General features: G+C 37.3%; 1 protein-coding gene across 1 annotated transcript in view; it reads right to left on the reverse strand.

The window, feature by feature from the left end:
• Cox7b2 (cytochrome c oxidase subunit 7B2) overlaps positions 1-9724 on the reverse strand; it is a 105383-nt gene extending 95659 nt beyond the window's left edge. Inside the window, exon 1 of the mRNA NM_030052.3 lies at positions 9692-9724. The gene's annotated coding sequence lies outside the window, so the exon portion shown is untranslated. The remainder of the gene's footprint in view (positions 1-9691) is intronic.
• Between the last annotated feature and the right edge of the window lie 568 nt (positions 9725-10292).

Below are 10292 nucleotides of genomic sequence, written 5' to 3' on the forward strand. Positions count from 1 at the left end.
AAGTTTCAGCATGGATGGTGGAATGAAGTGAACGCTCAAAATGCTGAAGGCTGCTAGAGCTTTCAATAGGACAAAAAGGAATCTGAGCACGAACCTTTGAATAACGTCAAAGGTGTGGAATTTCAAAAACAGGAGTGGTGATACAAGAGAAAGGTGTACAACTTAAGAAAAACTGCTAGCTATGCCTTTTAAAGTAAAATTAAAGCTAAGCACAATATCATATGTCTATAATCCCAGCAATGTTAGATCTAGCTTGTGGTATAGGATTAAAACTCAGAGGCACAGATAAATTATAGAACAAATTAAAAATAAAAGTTATAGTTCACCTTTCCCTACAGATGAAGGAATCAAGTAGAATTTAGCTAACACTGTGGGATATGAGTAATATGTCAAGACAGGACTGAAGCAACTACCCCCAAACTACAGTCTATGCCAAAGCTATTGGTTATCCTCCAAAACTGACAATAAGAGCCTATTACTGAAGACTCTGCATTTCTATGCCATAGAGCATGGAGAAATCTAGCTGATGCTCAACTGGAAGCTTCATCTCTACAGGCTAGGATTCACAGGGCTGGGAGTTGCTCTTCATGAAATCTCAGGAGAGAAATAATCCTCAGTGGGCCCCAGCTAAGAATGCTGCAGTCTATATCAACTGCCAAAAAAGGCAGATGTGCCTACTGGTTCAATGGCATAGTAGGGGTATGGATGCTATTGAAATAACTAACTTTTAAAATGTAAGGTCTGCTCCACGAGATGGAACCCATGCTTATCACTGTCAATGAAGCCAAAAACTTGAGGCTAGGTCATGGGCCATACAGGAAATCCTAATAGGACTATTCTGCTAAAAGAACATAGTAAGAGAATGACACCTAATAATTTATGCTATACCTGAACAACAGAGAATGGCTCAACTCTCATCAGAAAAGCTCCTATTTGTAAGTGGCAATGAATACAGAAACCCACAGCCTATCAACATACAGAGAATTGGAGACTTTCAGGTCTAAATGGGAATCTCTATATCACATCACTCCCCTTAAGGCTCAGAGATCTATGCAGAAGAGGGCTTGGAAGATTTTAAGAGTAAGAGTTAGTGAATGAGTTCAAGGAATCAGTATTTCCCTATTAAAAAAAGATGTTAATATGAATGCACATAAACAATGATAACAAGCACATGACCTGAAAATCTCAAGCTAGTCAAAATCCTAGGATAGAGAAAAGAGGGTGGACACAAAGTTCCATCATTAGACAAGGATCTAATGACATGAGATTGCTGCTGGCTGAGGGAACATGACATCCCAGTAGAAAGACACTTGGTAAATTGATTACATTACAGAACAGGTCCCACACCCAGGAGTAGACAAACAATACAAACTGGACTCCCTGTTTCTGTTTGATTGCAGAGTGAAAACATGAAGTTAGGTAGGCAATGAAGGGAAGCAATATATGGTAGGAGTTTGGGAAAAAAGAATGAATACGATCAAAATATACTGTACGAAATTTAAGCAAACATACAAATGAAGGATTATAGATATTAATAAGTTATGGTTTTGCATTTTATTGTATTTGACATTTTGACACAAATCTGTATTTACTATAAATCTATGCAAATATATATTTATATCTATTTTAAATATTTTAAGGTTCCTCAAATTATATAAGTTTCAGGCTATATGAAATGCTGATCTCAGTAAAGGAAACACTATTAATTAAAATACTCTCAACTAGAAAATAATTACATTTCAGCTTGAAATAGAGCTGACTGTTTTCAAAAGCTTTTTTCCCAACAACACCATCAGTACCAATTAAAACCCAGTGACAATTTCATCTCCTTATAAGAATAAATTTAGGGGCTGGAGAGATGTCTCAGCCATTAAAAGCTAGGCTCACAATAAAAAATGTAAGAATAAATTTAGAGGAAATAGAAAATACAGTAAGGCCGCTAACTAAGGCAGCAAGTAATGCAAAAAAAAAAAAAAAAAAAAAGATTTAAACTTATTTTGCTGAAAACACGTGCCATTGGCTTCCTGTTATAGGTCTGACTAAAAAAGACTTAGTATTAAGTACCTATGACTACAAAATTTTCCTTGTCTTTAGCTTTTCCTCTCTTTAAATTTGACTATGATTTCCCAATTGGCATGGCTATGAAAACTCTTATAAGAAAAAGAAAAGTATAGTATATATTATTGTTTCGTTTATAGAATTTTATGTCCAAAGCACCAACCTACTTTCTTTTTGGATGCTTTTTATTATTGTGCTGGCTATACAATGAGTTAATGTACATAGGGGTCACTTCATGGCTGACATCGTAGATAGATGTGATAAATCATTAAAGCTAGAGTGACTCATCCTAATAAGTCTATTGGACTGTTTCCTAGGACAATCAGCAGCAGTGTAGAATGGCTACAGCAAGCAGATAGGAAGGCCAATCATATTTGAGATCATTTTTTGGAAGATTCAGAGCTGCTCAGCTATAAAATCTAGTAGTAAAATCGTCTAGAGGGTATTTCACTGGTTCGTTTCATATCATCTAAGCACTCAAAAACATAAATTAAAGGAAAGGGGGTTAGAAAGAAACCTAAAAACACAGGGTTCCACAAAAGGAGAAAACCTCCCCAAACCTCATAGTTTTAGGCCACCAAATGTTGTCAATTTCGCCATGACTAGCAACAGGCATTTTCTGCTATTATTAATGCAGTTCAGCTGATATGAACACACAAAATTGAAAAAGGAGGCGATTGTGCTTTATCATCTGTAGCAGAATTTCAATTTTCTCTTTCAACTACAGATGAATGCATTTTCTTCGCAAACCCAAGACAGAAGATCTTGATTACTGTTGCAAGAATAATCTTAGTCTTTGTGTGAAGAAGATAGGGAAAATAAATAGTTTTTCTGGATGATGTGTCACCTTGTGAACTTACAGTACAAGATATATTCTTGGGGGGTAAGGAAATTAAATTATGGTAAATGGTGGACCCATTAAAATGACAATTGAAGGCTTATTTTATAGTCCATGGCTGGCTTCCCAATTGTCCTCTATTTTTACTTCACCTCAGGGGCACAAAAAACTGAACCAGAAACAAACAGGGTCAAAACAGGGGCAACTGTCTGAGAATACAGGTCACTCAGGCTATAGGCCTTGTCATGAATTGTTAGCTGTGTTTTAAAAGGTTCTGAAACTCTTCTCTCTGGCTACCACCCTTGTTTCAGACCTTTACACACACAAACAAACAGATGTGCATATTCACATGTACACACGTGTGCGCACACAAGCACACACACACAAAGGGGGAAAAAGGGAGAAGAGGAGGAGAGAGGAAGAGGGAGAAAGTGAGAGAGGGAGCAAGGAAAGAGAGATGGAGAGAGAAGGGAGGGAGGGAGGGAGAGGGGGAGGGAGGGAGGGAGGGAGGGAGGGAGGGAGGGAGGGAGGGAGGGAGGGAGGGAGGGAGGGAGGGAGGGAGGGAGGGGGAGAGAGAGAGAGAACGAACCATCACAAGTTTTTTTTCCTCACATTTATCAACATAAAAATGCCCAATACTATACTTTTATACCACTGGCTCAGTTGTACTCTTTCTCTGTAACAGAATACTCATCATATGAGTTTCTGAGTATTAGTTTTTTGAGTGACCTTAATTTATCCCCTTTCAACAGATAACTCAGTCGTTGAATGAGGAGATATAAGGACACACTTATTCCATATACTCTCAGGTATCCCTCAAATAATTCCCATGGATATCAACTCAGCATTAGCTCTCTCATTGTCACCTCCACTTCTCAAATTAAGAAGGTTCAGTCCCATAGTACCTGCCAAAATAATGTATTTTAATGACCATCTTAAAAGTGTATATTTGCATTAACAATAGGCTCCAGTCACTCTGGGAACACTACAAACCAATTTAATAGATTTCTAGACTTCATTTTCTCTTAACTCACATAAAAATTACTACTAGTAAACATATTAATTTCACAACACTATACATCAGGTTCGTTAACTGTACCTCCATGCTCTTTCAATCTTCTATTTTTCTTAACCCTGCATGTTTTTTCTCCAAACTCTATCAGCTTTGGCCTTATTACCTAAAAGGCATCCTCACTCTCCTGACTACTGTTTTGGTGAACTCTACAACTGTACCTTGTGGCCAACAACTTAGTACCTTAGGTTCACTATCTACAAAACTCTTTGTCCCAAATATACTCATTAGCCTATAGACAAACATTAAGATTAATTTCCTATTTCCCTTCCAAATTTGTATTCATTCCTCTAATCAAGAAGTCATTTCTAAATTGCCTCATTCCCTCTACTCATAAATTTAAGTCTATAAACATTATATTCCTTTGAATTTTCTCTTCTAAAAGCCAAAATTACATTAGATGTTCTCATCATTTCTTTTTTGTATAATTCCAGTATTTCCCTAATTAGTCTTCCAGACTTCAATTTCTCCATGTTCAATTTACTGACTTATTTTCTTAAAGTATTTTTTGTTATTTTTTCCTATTTAAAAACTGTACTAAACCCACACTGCCAACAGCAACAAGTTTAGTTTTTGTGTAACCTGAATCATTCATTTCTCCAGCATATATTCTGTTCCCTGATTATAGATTTAATCATTGAACCTTTGTATAGTGATTAGACTCAACCTCTGATGCTTTTCATGTTACTTCATGTACATCAATGAATTTTTTTATTTGTAAATGGTAAAGAATTAACCAAAGTATATTCAAGAAATGGGACCATCAAGTCAGGTATTTATCAAAAGGAAATTATTCAAATGCACCAAAATATATTCACATGATAAAGTATTACTATATAACTGTAAAAAAAGCTTGGGACAATTTCTACACAAAAATGAGTGTATTATCACAATACATTCATATGTATTTAACCTTTCCAAAAAAGGCACACAGCAGTGTGAGAGATTAATTACTCATGTAAAAAGGAAGAAAGTTATGAATATATATTCATATTTGTATATTTTGCGTTTAAAAACATGACTCAGAAAACAGAACCTCCTGGGTACTTGACCTAGTTTTGACTCAGGAACCCATACTGCTTTGGTCTGTTTCTGTCAATTGCAAATTAAATGCTAGGCCTATATTTAAAATAACTAAAAGAAGTTGTGGAGATTTGATATGCATGGTGCAGGGAGTGGCACTATTAGGAGGAATTGTATCACTGTGGGGTGGGATCTGAGACCCTCTTCATATCTCCCTCTCCAGCACCATGCCTGCCTGCATACTACCATGCTTCTGCCTTGATGATAATGGACTGAATCTCTGAACCTGTAAGCCATCCTCAATTAAATGTTGCCCTTATAAGAGTGGTCTTGGTCATGGTGTCTTTTTACAGCAATTGAAACCCTAACTAAGAAATCTTACTGCAGATGGTTGACACAATATATCGTAATGAGTTAACACTGACCAAACAGTGTATATAGGACAGTGTTAGGCATTTAATTGTTATAAGTTTTCTTTAAAAAAAAATGGGGGGAGGCAGAGGTTACTAAACAAAGGCTGCAAAGGATGTGGATGGGTAGAGACCTGAAGAGAAGATTTACAAAGGTATACATTTTTAAACCACTTTAGGGTTTTAAGCACTTAGATTCACAGATAAAGACCAACAAAATAATATGTAAATATAGAACTATCCACCTATGATCATAAATATAAGACCATCAAACATAAAAGAGCATGCCAAAAAAATTGAAACCAAAGATAAATGGTGACTACAGAAAAAGGACATAAAAGTACTTTTGTTCTGAGCTTCAACTGGATGCAGGTCAGTTTATATGTGCATCATACCATCTAGGGTACTCCTATCAATGCGTTAATTTTTCTGCTATATGTTCATGATATTTAAGAGGAAAGTGGTTCAAGGTGCTGTGGGCAGTATGGATGAAATCTGATTTATATGCCTGTCTTTCAATAAAGTTTAAAAGATCATCAAATCACCAGATTTGGGTTAAAGTACATTTTTGTTCTTGAAATTCATTTTTAAATTTTCTTCATTTCTTCCTAGTTTCTGGCATTCTTTGGGTGCCAATGGAAGGATGTTTCTTTTATAAAACAGTCTCTCTCTAGTAGACAGGCACGTTCAACCAAATATCTTTCTTCTAACTAGAGAGTCCCTACACTGGTGAATTCTTGCTCTTAGGGAAGGCCTTAGTTTCTGCTACAAAACCACTCTGAATAGATTCCTGGACTGGAGCTGCAACTGATGTTTCTGAAGCAGGTTCCCCTAGGTGTCCAATGAGAATTCATTTCTCTTCATGTGTTCCTTCGGGCACCATCAATTGTTCACACCCCGAACACCATTCTTTACCACTACATTTTTTTTTCCTGTACAAGCCAGGACTATGTCTCTAATTTTCATTTCATTCTAGCTTTCATCTACACTTCTTACCTTTTTTAATTAAGGATTTTTAAAGAGTTGAGGACTATGAATGTAGTACTCAAAGCAGGGCCCTGGTCTAACAAACCCGAGGCCCAGGGTTCCCTCTGCATTTCTGCACTTTTCAACTGCTTAACTTATTTTCTTCTTCTCTATTACACAACAAATTAATGCCACATTGTTGCAAATAAATATCTGTCTTCTGTGCTTTTTACTTTCTTAACTACATCTTTTCGGTAAGGTACTCCCATCTATATTGTTAATGTCTAGTTTGCTCTAACCACTACTAATAAAGATGGCTTCATTTAGGGTTTACCACAAGTACTTACTGTTCAAATACCACACCCCTAGCCTCCCATGCACATACACCTCTGTGGAATTAATAATTTCAAGAAAGAACTTTTCTTCGTGCTAGATGACTACCCCATTCAACATTTAACTTATACTACATCCTGGCCTCTTATAATACAGTTTATCGCAAAACCTTTGAGCTGTTACAATCTGTCCTATTTGCAAGATGTGTTAGGATAATTAATGATGGCTGAGAACTTGTGGAACTGGCCAATCAATTACTGGTCCAGCTAGAGACCCACACCATAAGAGGGAGCCCAGGCCTGAAACTGCCTGGAAAGCCAGGAACCAGAGGCTGAACATCCAGAGACCCAGGATAGAGTCAACATTACTGCCAAAAAAAAAAAGAAAGAAAGAAAGAAAGAAAGAAAGAAAGAAAGAAAGAAAGAAAGAAAGAAAGAAAGAAAAAGAAAGAATTCCTAATTTCCTAATGGTATTTTACTATACTCATAGATCAGTGCCTAGCCCAATTGTCATTAGAGGCTTCATCCAACAACTGATGTGAGTAGATGCACAACCAAACACTAGGTGGAGCCAAAGGAACCCCATAGAAGAGGGGAAGGAATGATTGTAGGAGCCAGAGGGTTTACAGACACCAGGAAAACACAACCCCACAGAGCTAACTAAGCAGAGTTCATAGGGGCTCACAGAAACTGAAGTGATAACCATGCAGCCTACATAGATCTGTACCAAGTCCTCTGCATATACATTATGTTTGTGTAGCTTGGTGTTCTTTTGGTTCTCCTAACACTAGGAATAACGGGTATCTCTGACTCTTTAGCCTGCTCTTGGGACCCTTTCCTCCTACTTGGTTACCTTGATATAAGGGTTTGTGCCTAGTCTTATTGTAATGCGCTAAGCCATGTTAGGTTTGCGCCTAGTCTTATTGTAACGCACTAAGCCATGTTAGGTTGATATCCCTCAGAGACCTGCTCTTTCTCTTTTTCTTTTCTTTCTTTATTTTTCTGACCTGCATAAAGTATTGAATCTTGGGGAGAAGTGAAGGATGGTGGGATGGCTGGGAAGAGTGGAGGGAGAGGAAAATGAGGTTGAGATATGAAGTATGGGAGCATAATTTAAAATGTTTTTAAGTGAAAAATATATATATAGCTTATCATATGTTAACTATTATGAAAACATTTATTTAAAACACAAAATACATTTACATGCAAACTCCATAGTAGCTATATACCTTGAAAAATCATGAATAATTAATATACTCACAGATCTGCTAAGATTTTCCTTTTATACTTTTAGTGTTCTATTAGCTTACAAAGCATCAGAATTCCTTATGGCATTTTAATACAAACTTAGTTTTGGTTCATGTGTCCGACTCTGTCCTCCTCCTGCTCCTTCCCACCTCTGTATCCTTTATTTACCTTCAATATCCCAATTTTGCTTTCATTTCTAATATTTTATTACTCCCCTGCACCTATATATATATATATATAAAATCATAATCTCATGGACCTCTTTCAAGTTTCCCAGCCTTTACCATATTTACTTCTGTAGTAAAATGGTCATGAAATATATGAAATCATTTTTTTTTCATTCCCTTAGATGGTTCTCTGAAATTTATTTAACATAAATACCCCCAACACATGCTGATTTTGGATCAGTCTTCTGTTTCAACCAAGACTCGACTGAGCAGCACCTCTCCCTAACACTCTGCTGCATTCCTCTGGGTCTCTCTTGAATCTGTTTCCCTCTTAAAGGCATCTACATTAAATCTCATTTCTAGGTCATCTCTAGTAAAACTTTATTATCTTCCTGAAGAAGTTTTCCACCGGCTCACATCCATACTGTTTATGTTCTTCCATTGCTGTAAACTAATACTGAAGCACAAAGTTTAAGCTATTTTTAGTATACCAAAATCTTATGAAAATTTGAGTAGTAGCATGAATGGTCCTCATTCCTTATAAAACTGACTTCATAATTCCAGCTTCCTAATTTGGTATCTTTATGTAGCTCCTGTGGTCAAGTAAGTTTGGATTTCAATAGTCAGAATTACTGTCAAGAGTGAGCAGAATTATCAAATGCAAAGCCAACTGAAGATTAAGAGCTTGGAGCAACTTTAAAACCTATATACAAGTCCTATATGTCCAAGACTTGTCTTTGTGTAATTCTCTCTCTTGATTGAATAATAAAATGATGAAAAAGTAAAGCAGAGTCTACTTTTTATGTCACCTACTTAGGACTGACACTAAACAGTTCAGGAAGATACTTCTCCTGATGTAGAAAAAGCAAAAGAAAATAATTTGAATTATAAATTGCTTCCATAGAAGAAAATAATCTATCATCTTCATCCCATCTTTGTCTCATACAAAGTTACTTAAAAAAAAAATAATGTCTACAGATTTCCAGGCCAGGCCCATCAGTGGAAAAAAGTTTAGGAGTCTCCCACTCCTGAGTAGACTGCATTTGCTGCCTTGCTACAAAGATCACGAGTCTTTTTTTATAGACTAAGGTGCCCAAACCTGACTCTATAGAAGCCAATGTAAGCTTCTGTAAAAACTGCCATGTTTCAGTGGACGAATCACTCAGTGAGGAAAACAATCCCTAGTCGGGAACCTTACTCACTTCCTCCTGCTTGTGACTGCGGCTGAGCTGGCCAGGACCACAGGGCTCAGAAGCTATGCTTTGAGGTCGAAGCTAACCTGGGCTACCAATGAACCGAACAAGCAGGCCGTCTCCACAAACAAAAAGAAAGTGGATATCATGCCAGGATTCATTTTGAAACAGAATTTTCCTTCCACATTCACTCTACATCCTAAGATATCAGGCTGTGAGGGGAAATCCAACCGAAATGGTCCCTTTTCCCTGGGGGTGGCGTGGGGGCGACAAGCAGTTAACTAAGAAAGCCCTCAGAACTAGTTGTACAGCCAGTAATTAACAATGAAAGATGATCTCTACAAACTACTGATAAAAAACTGAACCCTGAAACTCTGTACTTACCAGCAACGACACAGGCAAAAGCTAAAAAGAGATGGCGCCGAGGCGAATCCAGTACCTGTCAATAACCCCGCAGTGAAAGAGGCACTTCCTGTGTAGCTCCCGCCCTAGAGGAAAGGAAGGGGCGTGACGGACTTGAAGATGACACCTTCCAATGTTCCAATCTGACCAATCAAATGACCTCATTTACCGCCACAGGAAGTACCAAGGAGACTGGCCTTAGGAGTGTTTCATTGTGTCAAATGTCCCTGTATAAACGAAAAGTTTGAAGCTAGGCATCCTCACCCTCCAGTGCATCATTTCTTCTGTTGGTGCTTCTTCTCTTCCAAACCACAGCACTCTCTGACAAGCCCACGGGCTTTCTCTTACGTTTTTTTTAATTACACGTAAGTTATGAGGGAACTTTGAGATTATTTTTAAAACCACAGAGAGAGGTCAAAACTCCTTTAAACTATCTGGCCTCTCCTATTTCAAGATGCTTATAATGGTGACGAAGTAGTCTTACGACCAAGATGGGACCTTTGAAAAAGAAATAGCAATATAATTACTTAGAATTTTAGGAGTTTAAAATTAGACGATGTGATGGTGATGAACCAATAAAGGG

This window comes from Mus musculus, chromosome 5, assembly GCF_000001635.26.
Source record: "Mus musculus strain C57BL/6J chromosome 5, GRCm38.p6 C57BL/6J".
Classification (NCBI taxonomy): Eukaryota; Metazoa; Chordata; class Mammalia; order Rodentia; family Muridae; genus Mus; species Mus musculus.